We start from the raw sequence: 6,445 nt of genomic DNA on the forward strand, positions 1-6,445 counted from the left end.
TATGTGTGAAAGAGCGTATCATATCACGGGGTTTGGATGCACCGGCAAAGTTTGCACCAACTCTCAATGTGAGAAAGGGCAATGCACGGTACCGAAGAGGCTAGCAAGGATGGAAGGGTGAGAGTGCGTATAATCCATGGACTCAAAATTAGTCATAAAGAACTCACATACTTATTGCAAAAATCTACAAGTCATCAAAAACCTCGGTACTACGCGCATGCTCCTAGGGGGATAGATTGGTAGGAAAAGACCATCGCTCGTCCCCGACCGCCACTCATAAGGAAGACAATCAAATAACACCTCATGTTTCAAATTTGTTGCATAACGTTTACCATACGTGCATGCTACGGGACTTGCAAACCTCAACACAAGTATTTCTTAATTTCACAACTACTCAACTAGCACGACTTTGATATTATTACCTCCATATCTCAAAACAATCATCAAGCATCAAACTTCTCTTAGTATTCAACACACTCATAAGAAATTTTTATTATTAATCTTGCATATTAAGCATATTAGGATTTTAAGCAAATTACCATGCGATTAAGACTCTCAAAATAATCTAAGTGAAGCATGAGAGACCAATAGTTTCTATAAAACAAATCCACCACCGTGCTCTAAAAGATATAAATGAAGCACTAGAGCAAAATTATATAACTCAAAAGATATAAGTGAAGCACATAGAGTATTCTAACAAATTCCAAATCATATATGGCTCTCTCAAAAGGTGTGTACTGCAAGGATGATTGTGGTAAACTAAAAAGCAAAGACTCAAATCATACAAGACGTCCCAAGCAAAACACATATCATGTGGTAAATAAAAATATAGCTCCAAGTAAAGTTACCGATAGAAGTAGACGAAAGAGGGGATGCCTTCCGGGGCATCCCCAAGCTTTGGCTTTTAGGTGTCCTTATATTATCTTGGGGGTGCCATGGGAATCCCCAATCTTAGGCTATTGCCACTCCTTGTTCCATAATCCATCAAATCTTTACCCAAAACTTGAAAACTTCACAACACAAAACTTAAAGTAGAAAATCTCGTGAGCTCCGTTAGCGAAAGAAAATAAAAGATCACTTCAAGGTACTGTAATGAACCCATTCTTTATTTATATTGGTGTTATACCTACTGTATTCCAACTTCTCTATGGTTTATAAACTATTTTACTAGCCATAGATTCATCAAAATAAGCAAACAACACAAGAAAAACAGAATCTGTCAAAAAACAGAACAGTCTGTAGTAATCTGTAGCTAGCGCAAGATCTGGAACCCCAAAAATTCTAAAATAAATTGCTGGACGTGAGGAATTTACCTATTAATCATCTTCAAAAATCATTAACTAAATGTCACTCTCCAAATAAAAATGACAGCAGTTCTCGTGAGTGCTAAAGTTTCTGTTTTTTACAGCAAGTTCAACAAGACTTTCCCCAAGTCTTCCCAATGGTTCTACTGGGCACAAACACTAATTAAACACGAAAAACACAACCAAAACAGCGGCTAGATAATTTATTTATTACTAAACAGTAACAAAAAGCAAGGAATAAAAATAAAATTGGGTTGCCTCCCAACAAGCGCTATCGTTTAACGCCCCTAGCTAGGCATGACAAGCAAGAATAGATCTAGGTATTGCCATCTTTGGTAGGCAATCCATAAGTGGCTCTCATAATAGATTCATAAGGTAATTTATTTTTCTTTCCAGGAAAGTGTTCCATGCCTTTCCTTAATGGAAATTGGAATCTAATATTTCCTTCCTTCATATCAATAATTACACCAATCGTTCTAAGGAAAGGTCTACCAAGAATAATAGGACATGAAGGATTGCAATATATGTCAAGAACAATAAAATCTACGGGCACATAATTCCTATTTGCAACAATAAGAACATAATTAATTCTTCCCATAGGTTTCTTAATAGTGGAATCCGCAAGGTGCAAGTTTAGAGAGCAATCATCAAAATCACAGAAACCTAACAAATCACACAAAGTCTTTGGAATCGTGGAATCGCTAGCACCCAAATCACATAAAGCATAGCATTCATGATCTTTAATTTTAATTTTAATAGTTGGTTCCCACTCATCATAAAGTTTTCTAGGGATATAAACTTCCAATTCAAGTTTTTCTTCATAAGATTGCATCAAGGCGTGAACGATATGTTTAGTAAATGCGTTATTTTGACTATAAGCGTGAGGAGAATTTAGCACGGATTGCAACAAGGAAATACAATCAATCAAAGAGAAATTTTCATAGTTAAATTCCTTGAAATCCATAATAGTGGGTTTAGCAACATCTAGGGTTTTAATTTCTTCAATCCCACTTTTATCAAATTTAGCATCAAGATCAACAAATTCAGAATTCTTGGAACGCCTCCTAGGTAAAGGTGGATCATATTCAGTCCCATCATTATCAATATTCATATTGCAAAACAAATATTTAATAGGGGACACATCAATAACTTTTAGATCTTCATCATTATTTTCATAGCAGCTCGGTTTAGCGGCCATCTTATTAACTAAGGTAGCCTGCTCATCCGAAATTTCAGCAGTTAATTTCTCAAGATGAGCAAGTTGGGATTTTAAACCATCGAATTCTTTAGACATATCATCAAGCTCTTTATTCATAAAACTCATAAAACTTTTCTGTTCTTTAAGCTCGTTTCTGAAGAAACTATTATGTTCGAATTGCCAAACCATGAAACTCCTAACATTGCTTTTGATCTCTTCTAACCTTTTAAGGTGAAGGTCATTGAATTTAGGTAGAGCCATCGCGACAAGCAAGCAAACTAACACACAAGCAAACAAAAAGCAAGCGGGCAAAAAGAGGCAAATAGAGAAAGAGAGGGAGGATAGAGAGAGAGAGGGCGAATAAAATGGCAAGGGTGAATTGGGGGGAGAGGAAAACGAGAGGCAAATGGCAAATAATGTAATGCGGGAGATAAGGGTATGTGATGGGTACTTGGTATGTTGACTTTTGCATAGACCTCCCCGGCAACGACGCCAGAAATCCTTCTTGCTACCTCTTTTAGCACTGCATTGGTTTTCCCCGAAGAGGAAGGGATGATGCAACAGAGTAGCGTAAGTATTTCCCTCAGTTTTTGAGAACCAAAGTATCAATCCTGTAGGAGGCTACGCGCGAGTCCCTCACACCTGCACAAAACAAATAAATCCTCGCAACCAACGCAAATAGGGGTTGTCAATCCCTATAGGGCCACTTACGAGAGTGAGATCTGATAGATATGATAAGATAATATTTTTGGTATTTTTATGATAAAGATGCAATGTAAAATAAAGGCAAAGTAAATAACTAAGTAGTTGGATATTAATATGATAGAGATAGACCCGGGGGCCATAGGTTTCACTAGTGGCTTCTCTCGAGAGCATAAGTATTCTACGGTGGGTGAACAAATTCCTGTTGAGCAATTGACAGAATTGAGATAGTTATGAGAATACCTAGGTATGATCATGTATATAGGCATCACGTCCGAGACAAGTAGACCGACTCCTGCCTGCATCTACTACTATTACTCCACTCATCGACCGCTATCCAGCATGCATCTAGAGTATTAGAAATGTGGAGGTGCCTTGCTCCTGGCTCCCTCTCGATGGACCCCAGAGTGTCTCCCTTGTTGGAACGGGTGCTGCCGTGCCACGGTCATTGATCGACGCTGCAACCTGATTCATCTGCAGCCCATGATTAGCATAAGCCTGTTCCTGAGAGGTTAGCGGTACCCTGTAGTTGCTGCTGCTGGCGTGATTGTTGTGGTTATCCGTTGGCTCTTGGAAGGTGTCGGTGTCAAAACCGGCGGATCTCGGGTAGGGGGTCCCGAACTGTGCATCTAGGCCGGATGGTAACAGGAGGCAAGGAACACGATGTTTTACCCAGGTTCGGGCCCTCTCGATGGAGGTAAACCCCTACGTCCTGCTTGATTAATATTGATGATATGGGTAGTACAAGAGTAGATCTACCACGAGATCAAGGAGGCTAAACCCTAGAGGCTAGCCTATGGTATGATTGTTGTATGATGAAGTTGTCCTACGGACTAAAACCCTCCGGTTTATATAGACACCGGAGAGGGTTAGGGTTACACAAAGTCGGTTACAATAGTAGGAGATCTAAATATCCGCATCGCCAAGCTTGCCTTCCACGCCAAGGAAAGTCCGATCCGGACACGAGACGAAGTCTTCAATCTTGTATCTTCATAGTCCTGGAGTCCGGCTGAAGGTATAGTCCGGCTATCAGGACACCCCCTAATCCAGGACTCCCTCAGTAGCCCCCGAACCAGGCTTCAATGACGACGAGTCCGGCGCGCAGATTGTCTTCGGCATTGCAAGGCGGGTTCTTCTCCAAATTCCGTGTACCTGCTAAATAATGTCTGATTTTCATAATGTAGCGCACCTTGGCTTCCACGCCCAATAATGGCCGTCTTCCACGTGTCAAACGAATGCGAAAAGTTGGGGTGTTTTTACATTCACACCCCTAGCCGCATAAATGAGCCACCTATTTAATGGGATGGGGATTCAGATCCAAACCACACCTTCTCCTCTCCGCGAGTAATCATCAGAGCGCCTCCAGCAAAGGTCCATTCCAACATGGCCAGTCGTCGCAGCTCCTCCTCTCGCCCTTCCAGTCCTAAACCTGGAGACTGGGACATGTGCTCCATCCCGCACAGTGAGCTAGTGTCGCTTCAGGCCAAGGGGTTTCTCCCTCAGGCCTATATGGTCCCGGTCCGAGCCGGACTCGCCACCTATAATGGCGGAGAGCAAGCGAAGAGCACCCCCAATCCCTCCAAAGGAGAGCGGGTGTGCCTCGTCCCTTATCTAATAAGAGGACTTGGATTTCCAATTCATCCGTTTCTCCGTGGGCTTCTGGAGTTCTACGGCCTCCAGCTGCACAATCTCACGCCCGGCTCTATATTGCATATCGCGGGCTTCGTCGCCCTTTGCAAGCTATTCTTGGGTGTTGAGGCTCATTTCGCGCTGTGGAAGAGGTTATTCTGCCTGGTGCCCCGCTCTCAAGAGGGGTCTATATATCAAGTGGGCGGAGCCGAAGTGTGGCGTATCGCCAGGACTGGATATCTATCCGGAACCCCAAAGAAGGCGTCCGAGGACTGGGCTTTGGAATGGTTTTATATAGATGATGTCCCACTGCTGGATCCTATCCGGGTCGGTCTCCCCGAATTCAACAGTGCTCCCTTAAAGAAATGCCTAAGTTGGCGTCCGCGGAGCTCTCAGAAAGAAGGCGACAGGGACGTCCTTCACCTGATGGGCCGGATATGACTATTGGCTCATTCCGGACTAACCATGATTGGAGTCATGGCCGCATGCATTATGCGGGGGGTGCAACTGCTTCAATATAGAGGCCACCCCATGTGGGATTTTAACGGGGAGGATGACGCCACCCGTTATGGTCGTAAGGGGCCAGCCTCAGCTGCCGCTCTAGTAAAGATCTTATCCTCTTTGTACAAGGGAGAAGAGGAGGAATTCCTCCGCATCAACCCGCAGGGCGGATTTACTATGTACAACCCTCCGAGTTGGGTAAGTGGACAATTGTGCTTGCCCATCCGTTTTATATTCCCATGATTAAATATGTAGTCTAACGACTTCAACGCAGGAACTGCGTCAGGAAGTAAAGCATATAAACAGCCGTCCCCCACAGTCCGAGGATCCAGAACGGTCCCTCGATCCGGACTCCGAAGAGGATCCGGACATATCGGTGGAGCTGATCGGGGTGTTTCATCAGCTAAGCAAGGACAATACCTTGGTAGCCATTACGGCTGATTACCCAGGGTTAATTCCGTCCTCCCAGGTAACAGAGAGCGGAGCCTCATCCCCTTGAGAAGGAATCCATTCTCACGCATTTCAGTTTTCCTGACAACTACCGTGTTTTGCAGGGGAGGTTTCCGAGGCAGGAGGCCGAACCTGCGGCGGCTAGCCAACGAGGGGCCGTAGGGCCCCGTGGGGTAAAAAGGAATGTAGTCCGGACTGAGACACCGGCACAAAGGTATAGCGCACCCTCTTTTTCCCTGGTGTTATTCCTTCAGGGCATATTAACGTTCGTGCTATCTTCAGGATGAAGAGACCTTGCCGGACTACATCCGGAGAGGTTGCCAATCGCGCCTCCACCAGCCAGGTTCCAACGCCTGGCCCGGAAGCGGAAACGAACACAAGGCGCGCACCGGACACTCCTCCGACAGAGGATGCGGACAGGCTGTCTGCCACCAATTCCGAGGTGGAGAGTGCCATGAACCACAGGCGCCGCCGGACAGTTCTTCGCAACGCTTGTTTCTCCCAAGAGGCATTAGATGCCTTCAATTCGGGAGATGCGTACCTCCGTGCCGCTCAAAATGGTTTAGCCAGAGCCACGGAGCAATATGTAAAAGACATACGGGTAAGAATTTTTTTGGTAAATATATATATATATATATACTAGTAGCCCCCGAGACTTGAA

Source organism: Triticum urartu, chromosome 4A (assembly GCF_056163025.1).
Source record: "Triticum urartu cultivar PI428250 chromosome 4A, HENAU_Tu73, whole genome shotgun sequence".
Lineage (NCBI taxonomy): Eukaryota > Viridiplantae > Streptophyta > Magnoliopsida > Poales > Poaceae > Triticum > Triticum urartu.